Source organism: Tetranychus urticae, unplaced genomic scaffold, assembly GCF_039701765.1.
Source record: "Tetranychus urticae isolate SD_2017Ah unplaced genomic scaffold, NJAU_TeUrti_SD_1.0 Scaffold_8, whole genome shotgun sequence".
Classification (NCBI taxonomy): Eukaryota; Metazoa; Arthropoda; class Arachnida; order Trombidiformes; family Tetranychidae; genus Tetranychus; species Tetranychus urticae.
In genome coordinates, this window is record NW_028315840.1 from 22,501 (window position 1) to 32,500 (window position 10,000).

The 10,000-nt window shown below is 38.9% G+C and overlaps 1 non-coding gene across 1 annotated transcript; it reads left to right on the plus strand.

The window, feature by feature from the left end:
• Positions 1-7,482: 7,482 nt before the first annotated feature.
• On the plus strand, positions 7,483-9,652 carry LOC149092522 (small subunit ribosomal RNA). Its single transcript, XR_016200828.1, has one exon. It is a non-coding gene; the product is annotated as a small subunit ribosomal RNA (ribosomal RNA).
• The last annotated feature ends 348 nt before the right edge of the window (positions 9,653-10,000 follow it).

The window sequence follows — 10,000 nt, forward strand, 5'->3', positions numbered from 1 at the left end:
GTTATTTCGGAAAAACCTATTTTTCAGGGGGCGGAGCTTGATGGAAAAAGATCTCTCTATGGGATCGAGCATGGGACAAAAGTTCTTCTGATTCTTGATTGCAATATATCAATCGATAGGGCATTAAAAACTGAGCAAATAATAACATGGCATGGGGTATGCCAGCTATTAAGGTTAAGGTGCTAGTGGGTGTTGAAAGTTCCGAAAGTGGCCTATGGATAGATGAAATTTCTAAGTGTCACTGATCGGGTCGATTGATATATCGTTGGATAGAGCGTAAAGAGTGTATTAATAATGGTCAAAGAATGGCGTATCTGAGATGTGTCTGAGAGAAGTTATTCGTGATCAAAGTTCGGTGGTCAGTCCTATGGAGATACCAATGGTCAATATGCGGGTAACTACATATACCATTGGAAAGCTTGTCAAATGTATATCATTTGATAGCATAGGCGAATAGGGTCTAAATCGATCGGTTAAGGTTTTATTACAGAACGTTATTACGTAACTGGAAGGGAGTGAAATTTTATAAGTCAAGGAAAACGGGTTTTGATCGGGACAAAATGAGTTTAAGGGGGTTTCTTGGACCGTGAATTTCGAAAATTAGGGTATGGAACGCATATACAACCAACACCCTCCCTTACTAAATACTTCAAATGGAACAATATGTGGGAATAAATGGCATACAATTGAAAAAATTAAAGGTACGCAAAAGAAAGTCGTGAAAGAATCGAATGTTTGCAAAGTTTGGGTCATGTAATGAAAGAAAGGAGCTCATGTGTTGTCGTGCAGCTAAACGATATTGAGGTATTCCTTGCATCTTATTAATGAAGGAGAGCAAAGAGACTTTGTAAGCATGTCTGCTGGTTGCTGATCAGTTGGTGTATAATAAACCTTGATCAGTCCTTGATCTTGATAGTCCCTAATTGCATGAAACCGTACATCAATATGCTTGGTACGTTTATGAAAGACGCTGTTTTTAGTAAGAAGAATAGCACCCTGGTTATCACTCATAATCTTAATTGGAGGATGTATGGGAATAGTTAGTTCTGCAAAAAGTTGTATGTACCATAGAATATCTTTGGTACAATCGGCTATAGCAACATACTCTGCTTCAGTCGTACTTTGGGCAACACTCTTCTGTAGACGAGATGCCCAAGAAATAGGTGATTTGCCCAATGTTACGACGAAGCCTGATGTAGACTTACGAGTCAGAGTGTCTGATGCATAATCAGCATCAGCAAACCCAATTAACTCAAAGTCTTCTGATGTTGGACAATAGACAATGCCAGTATCGGTAGTACCCGCTAAATAGCGGAATACACGTTTCAAAGCTACCCAATGAGTTTGATTATATCTTGCATTAAACTGTGACGCTCTATTTACTTGAAACGTGATGTCGGGGCGACTTATTATAGACAAATAGAGTAATGCCCCGACAGCTTCTTGATAAGGTATTTTAGTATCAGACTCTTCTTCTGAAGCATACAATTTAATGTTTGAGTCTCCTGGTGTTACAACAGCTTTGCAATCAGTCATTCCGAAACGTTTCAAAAGTTGTTTAATGTAATGTGTTTGCTTTATTGAGATTACAGATCGATCATGACTCTGTGTAATCTCCATTCCTACAAAGACTGACGGTTCACCAAACTTCATTTCGAATGTTTGTTGAAGAGCTTTGGATATATCTTGTAGTTCCTGTTCGGAAGTACTAGATATTAGTCCATCATCAACGTAGATCACGCAGATGGTGAGAGAATTGTTGTTTCTAATGTAAACACAATTATCAGTCTTTGCTTGAGTAAAACCATGTTTGTTAAAGAAGCTACGAACTTTTTCGTTCCACTGCCTGGGCGCTTGTTTGAGCCCGTACAGTCCTTTCTTCAATCTAAGTACTTTATTTGAATTGTCACTAAAGCCAGGTGGTTGATTAATGTAAATTTCTTCTTCAAGATCACCATACAGAAACGCTGTTTTCACATCAAATTGTTTTAAGAACATCTTAAAATGTGCAGTGATTGCAAGAATAGCTCTTATTGAGTCGTACCTGGCTACAGGGCTGAATGTCTCGAAATAATCTATTCCAGATTTTTGTGCAAAGCCTCTTGCTACTAACCTAGCTTTGTATCTGTCAATAGAACCATCTGCTTTGCGCTTAATCCTGAACACCCATCTACAGTCAATAGGTCTTTTACCTTGTGGTAATGATGTTACAGTGTAAACATCGTTTTTCTTAAATGAATTCAACTCTTCTTTCATAGCTTCAAGCCATAAAGACCTATCTGGAGAAGCCATAGCTTCTTCATACGTGGATGGTTCATTTGACTTCTCAATTGCCTGCAGGGCTAGATTAATGATATCTATTTGTTTATCTGGTATTTCACTGCTCTCTTCTTCATCAACTTGTTCTGTTTCATTTGTATTTGAAGTATCTGCATTGATTTCATTAATTTCTTCGATTTCTTCATTTTGACAAATTTCGTACAAATCTTTTGTGCATTCATTCTTAACTTGTTTGATTGCTTCTTCAATGTTATTACCACCATCAATAAACTTAACTTCTCTGCTTGTAAAGATTGAAGTTGATCGAGGATCAAAGATCTTGTAATTTTCGGTAGTTGCTGTATAGCCTACGAAAATGTACTTCCGAGCTTTTGCATCCCATTTCTTTCGGATTGCATCGGGAATCTTTGCATAAACAACACTTCCAAACACTCGTAAGTGTTCGTAAGAGGGTTTTCTTCTAAACCATAATTCCCATGGAGTCTGATTATTAATTTGCTTATGTGGTATAATGTTCAATACATACATTGCTGTATGCATAGCTTCTGCCCATAGGAATTTTGGGAGGTTCATATCTTGTAGCATTGATCTAGCTAATTCAACAATGGTACGATTCTCGCGCTCAATAAGACCATTTTGTTCAGGCGTATAAGGTGCAGAAAGCTCATGTTCGATGTGTTTATTCCTTAATAAGGTTTTTACTCGATAGTCAATAAATTCCCCTCCATTATCACTACGCATTACTTTAACCTTATTACTTGTTTTATTCTCCACAAAGTTGATATAAGTTGTTAACGAATCGAGTGTATCTGATTTGAACTTCAAGAAGAAAAGGGTTCTGTAGCAACTAGCTTCATCTTTAATGACTAAAACAAAATTAGAACGACCTAGTGAGTTGCACTCCATAGGTCCCTGGAGATCGCAGTGCATCGCTTCACCTACTTTAAAAACACGTTTTGGTTTAGTTTTAAAAGGTTGTTTATGCATTTTGCCTTTCACACAACCGTCACACACAAATTCACTTAGTTTATCATCAGTTGTAATAGGTGGAAGTAAACCCTGTTTGCTCATCTCAATTATCTTATATACATTAATGTGAGCAAGTCTCCGATGCCAATCCATTAAGGTATATGATTTAGCAGTTAAAGCATGATGACAATCCTTTTGTAATACTCTCATTTCAAGTTTAAATGTATTCCCTGTTTCATTTGCTTTGACAATTGTTTTGTTTGTCTTTGGGTCAAAGATTTCAGTTGAATCTTCTACTGATCTTAATCCATATCCTTTCTTCTTAGATTGGCCCCAGGAGAAAAGATTAAAGTTGCCCAAATCTGGAACAAACAATACATCAGTCAATTTTCCTTTGGACCATTCTAAACCATTAAAACATTCAACTAAGCAATCACCTTTAGCAATACCTTCAATTTGTTTGCCATCACCAATTACTAATGGAATTGGTGCGTCTAACTCTTCAAGATTCTGGAAATTTTTAATGTTACTGGTCAAATGAAATGATGCACCAGTATCTAATATCCATTCTGGTTGGACATCAGAGTTGGCACATGCAGCGAGCAAGAAATTGTTGTTGTTATTTGAAGAATGACTTTCATTCTGGTGATTGTTGCTGTTATTGTTATAATTAGCTTGAGCGTTATTAGCAGTGTTTTGATTTTGATTGTTTCTACCGAAATTGGATTGCCTATTGTTGTTGAAGTTGTTGTTGTTTCGATAACCAGAGTTATTGTTTCTCGACTGATTGTAGTTGTTAAAGTTTCTATTATTGTTAAAGTTTCTATTTGAGTTGAAATTTCGATTGTTATTAAAGTTTCGGTTATTGTAGCTATTATTGTTGTTGTTTTGGGCGTACATGTTGTTATTTTGATTATTATTGTTAAAATGATTATTGTTATTATTGCGAAAGTTATTTTGGTTAGCTAGAAATTTTCTGCATGATGAGCGTGAGTGACCCTTGCCATTACATTCCCAACAACGTCTTTCAAAATTTCTTGGTTTATGTTTGTTATTAGAATGAGATACCAGCGCTTCATTTCTGTTATCTCTCTTATTGGCGTTTAGACGCGATTCAGCTAAAAGTAAACTTGATTTTAGATCTTTTAGATTTATATTGGCTCCTGCAATGATTTGCATGTCAATAGTCTGCCTGAAAGATTCGTATTGAATTGGAAGATCGTCTAAGATCTTAATGATTAATTGACCCTCATCAGTAACAATACCTAAATCGTTCAGCTGTCGAACACATGTCTCAAGCTCACTGAAGTAGCTAGATATATTATGGCTTGAGGTAAACTTTAGATCAATTAGCTTTCGTCTATTTTGCCAAACATTCGACGTTGTACGCTTTTCTTTTGCGTTTACAATATTGGTATACATTTCAAAGGCTGTAACTTTATTTAAAACAAGGTGTTCATTACCTTCTGTCATTGATGACATTATTATGCTTCTGGCCAATGCGTCATTACGCTTCCAGTTGGCGATGTCTATGGCCAAGTCCTCTTCGCCTTCTCCTTCTTGCGGCTGTGTTGGTCTAACGCTTTCCCCAATCACGATGTCCCAAACACCTTTGGCCTCACAGTACGCTTCTAACGATTGTTTCCATAGTAGGTAGTTGTTAGACGAGAGTTTCACTACGCTGATATCCTTGCTTGCCATATCGCCGAATTCCACAGAGATGTCGATGATAATGTTGATAAATGTTTATATGATGAATTAACTCGAGGATTGTTGAAGTAACACACACAGAACACTTGTAAGGATGTTGATACTTAAGTTGAGCAGCACACAATTGCTTTGATCACAGTGGAGTAGAAATACTCTTGATAAATTTAAAATGATTTCAGTGAAATGATGAAAATAATAAGACACAAGTAGATCCTGGATTTCACTAAGCACGTTAAACAGAGCACACACAGCGATATTAGATGAAACGAGCTGGGCCCATAACCTGTTGGTTTAATTGAAATTTTAAATAGATGGTTCACGGCTGAATAAAACTGCCTTCAAACACTAAACTCAAGCGAGTCTTCAACTACTTTCAAACAAAGATAGACTTTGAACACAAGTAAACTTAAACTCTTGCACCCAGCAAGGAAGAACAGAAAGCGTTGGTAAACAATTGAATACAATTAGAGACAATTAAATTAGCGTATGAAAATGTTTATTGCAACTGACAAAGAAGTTCAGAAAGTAATACATTATAAACTGAGTTGAGGGAGCAAAGAGAGTTGACCACTGAGTCCTCGTAGGGTAATGGTTAACCATCTTTGGTACATTGTTTGTAAGGGCTAGAATAGCCTTAGGTTATGTTTTACAACGGCTGGAAATGTTTGGAAATACATTGGAAGGGATTAGGGATCATTTGAAGTATTTAGTATAATTCGTCCATAGACTTATATGGGAAAATATCGAAAATTATGGACGTTAGGTTTTTGGTTCTTTTTGTGTTTAGACACCTTTATTATGATTAAAGAAGTTGTTTAAAAGTTGTTTCATGATTCTATGTTGAGTATGACAGAAGTTATTAAAGTTTAATTTTCTCTATGGGAAATCCCATGTTAAAGTCATTTTTGGTCGGTCGGCCACGGCAGGTCAGGGTCAATATTTTATTGGTGTTTTAGTAGTGATTCAACTACTTCAGGATACGGGCTATTCAACCATATATAGCATTAGACTGTAAGTGTTATAGTTTGGCCTGTGGTATGTACCCCAAAATGACTCCAACAGAGCTGTATTGGGTTTCGGTCGAAATCGGTTTTTCGGTAACTGGCCTATGAAGAGGCAACCGATTTCGACGTTTTATATATGGGCAGAAAGGCCTTTAAAAGGGCTTTTAGGCAATGTATTGGAATCGGGAATCGGAGTTGTGGTTCGAGAGTTATTTCGGAAAAACCTATTTTTCAGGGGGCGGAGCTTGATGGAAAAAGATCTCTCTATGGGATCGAGCATGGGACAAAAGTTCTTCTGATTCTTGATTGCAATATATCAATCGATAGGGCATTAAAAACTGAGCAAATAATAACATGGCATGGGGTATGCCAGCTATTAAGGTTAAGGTGCTAGTGGGTGTTGAAAGTTCCGAAAGTGGCCTATGGATAGATGAAATTTCTAAGTGTCACTGATCGGGTCGATTGATATATCGTTGGATAGAGCGTAAAGAGTGTATTAATAATGGTCAAAGAATGGCGTATCTGAGATGTGTCTGAGAGAAGTTATTCGTGATCAAAGTTCGGTGGTCAGTCCTATGGAGATACCAATGGTCAATATGCGGGTAACTACATATACCATTGGAAAGCTTGTCAAATGTATATCATTTGATAGCATAGGCGAATAGGGTCTAAATCGATCGGTTAAGGTTTTATTACAGAACGTTATTACGTAACTGGAAGGGAGTGAAATTTTATAAGTCAAGGAAAACGGGTTTTGATCGGGACAAAATGAGTTTAAGGGGGTTTCTTGGACCGTGAATTTCGAAAATTAGGGTATGGAACGCATATACAACCAACATATATGTGGTGAGTGTAGTTGCTGAATTGAGAGAAGCAACCATCAGTAGTTGATGGGGAGGTAAGTGATTGTCTACGGTTATGGATAAGTCAATGCATCAAGCAGTGGTATGGTCCAGACTGTAGCTGTTCACGCATCTATTCCTGTTATTCTGTTGATGTTTGGTGGTTGAAGAGACGGGCCTGAATGGGTTTGGATCGTCAATCATCTTATCACCACACACTATTATACAAAGGTAGAGTACCTGCAAGACCTAAGGTCTTCCTTGGTACGACTGACAATATCTATGAGAGTTGGGCTTTAATGCTATCAGACTTCATATCTTGCATATATGTTCAAACTAGTCACTCAACAGAGTGAGCAGTATTAGTATTGAGCTCTGCTTGTGCAAAGCAGACCGCAGATTGATCCAAGAAATTGGTATCAAGCGGTTATAATACTATGCTGTTTAGTTGACTTGCAAACGTACCCAGCAATGGTTACTCCTGCTAGATGTGCTTGCACATTTTAGTGGAAGAAGATGGATTCTAAAGAGTTTTCTGCAGAATCATCTTAATGCACGACATAAATCTCGATACCTCGTTAAAGTTAACATCCACTTGCTGGTTGTTAGCTGAGGATATCGTATTTATAGCTGCAAAAACAACTTGTTTAGCATTTTACTTTGCTAAAACATCAAGTTACCTGGTTGATCCTGCCAGTAGTCATATGCTTGTCTCAAAGATTAAGCCATGCATGTCTAAGTACATACTGTTTATAAAGTGAAACCGCGAATGGCTCATTAAATCAGTTACGGTTCCTCGGATATTCTTTTTTACATGGATAACTGTGGTAATTCTAGAGCTAATACATGAACAAGTGTTCCAACCTCAGCTTGCTGACGGAAGGATCGCATTTATTAGTACAAGACCAATGATTCTTATTCACCTAGAACCCTGTTCAGTGATTTCGGTCGCTGTCTAAGGACTAGCAGTGGGGATCTTAGCAACTTCGGTTGCATTTCTTGTGATGACTCTGAATAACTGAGCAAATCGTATGGCCTCTGAGCCGACGATGTATCCCTCAAGCAACTGCCTTATCAACTGTCGATGGTAGGTTATGCGCCTACCATGGTTGTAACGGGTAACGGGGAATTAGGGTTCGATTCCGGAGAGGGAGCCTGAGAAACGGCTACCACATCTAAGGAAGGCAGCAGGCGCGCAAATTACACAATCCCAGTACGGGGATGTAGTGACGAAAAATAACAATACGGGACTCTATTGAGGCCCCGTAATTGGAATGAGTACAATTTAAATCCTTTAACGAGGATCTATTGGAGGGCAAGTCTGGTGCCAGCAGCCGCGGTAATTCCAGCTCCAATAGCGTATATTAAAGTTGCTGCGGTTAAAAAGCTCGTAGTTGGATTTCAGTCGAACCTATGGGGTCCACTGATTAAAGGGTTAGATGGTGATGTTAGGTTTCTTGCTTGTGTCTACGGATGCTTGCTTGAACCTTCATTCCTCTTTCCTGGTGGTTACATTCATAGTGTTTAGACAGAAAATTGCTCGATATTTGCTATCAATGCTCTTTACCGAGTGTTGATTCAAGCGATCGAGACTTTTACCTTGAAAAAATCAGAGTGCTCAAAGCAGGCGTCCAAAACCTCGAAAGAGGTGCCTAAAAACGGTATGGTCAACCATCTATATGATGCGTACCACTACCTTAACTTGAATGATCTTGCATGGAATAATGGAATAGGACCTTGGTTCTATTTTGTTGGTCTTAAGAATCCAAGGTAATGATTAAGAGGGACAGACGGGGGCATTTGTATTGCGGCGCTAGAGGTGAAATTCTTGGACCGTCGCAAGACAAACTACAGCGAAAGCATTTGCCAAGAATGTTTTCATTAATCAAGAACGAAAGTTAGAGGTTCGAAGGCGATCAGATACCGCCCTAGTTCTAACCATAAACGATGCCAACCAGCGATCATTCTGAGTAACTAATTTCATGACTCGAATGGAAGCTTCCGGGAAACCAAAGTTTTTGGGTTCCGGGGGAAGTATGGTTGCAAAGCTGAAACTTAAAGGAATTGACGGAAGGGCACCACCAGGAGTGGAGCTTGCGGCTTAATTTGACTCAACACGGGAAAACTCACCCGGCCCGGACACTGAGAGGATTGACAGATTGAGAGCTCTTTCTTGATTCAGTGGGTGGTGGTGCATGGCCGTTCTTAGTTGGTGGAGTGATTTGTCTGGTTAATTCCGATAACGAACGAGACTCTAGCCTACTAAATAGACTTGCAGTTTACACTGCAGTACTCCCCCTTAGTCAACCTGTGGGTGGTAGTATCTCTTGATGGTTTCGGCTGTTGAGGGCTCTGCTGCTATTAGCCTACAGAATTGGCTAGGGTAAGGATGCTGTAGCACTGTAAGGACTTCTTAGAGGGACAAGCGGCGCTCGCAGCCGCACGAAACAGAGCAATAACAGGTCTGTGATGCCCTTAGATGTCCGGGGCCGCACGCGTGCTACACTGAAGTGGTCATCGTGCATACTGTTTCCTGCTCCGAAAGGAGTGGGTAACCGCTTGAACCCATTTCGTGATGGGGATTGGGCATTGTAATTATTGCCCATGAACGAGGAATTCCCAGTAAGCGTGAGTCATTAGCTTGCGTTGATTACGTCCCTGCCCTTTGTACACACCGCCCGTCGCTACTACCGATTGAATGATTTAGTGAGGACTTCGGACTGGTCAATCCAGACCATTGGGAAACTAGTGGTCGGATTGTGCTGGAAAGATGTTCAAACTTGATCATTTAGAGGAAGTAAAAGTCGTAACAAGGTTTCCGTAGGTGAACCTGCGGAAGGATCATTAACGTATTACCCTCTTATTATAAGAGAAATACAACCTTCAAACAATCAAACACTCTGCATAGTGATATTGTAGATGCTAATATGGTGAATGCAATTGAATTGTATTTGCATTAGAGTCGCAATTGTGAATGTTTATTGCAAACATTTAGCCATTGCAACATGATTCTAATTTGCATTACATTCGTTCATTCATACATCCATCTTTCATTATCCAATGCAACAAAGAGTGAGGGTTATCTAACGATAGCCATAATTTCTTTTGCAAAACAATTGTAGTTTATAATGAAAAGCCTGTCTTGCTACATACTTGGTACCTGATCAAGTCTTCAGCTTATGCTGACGGCAAGGT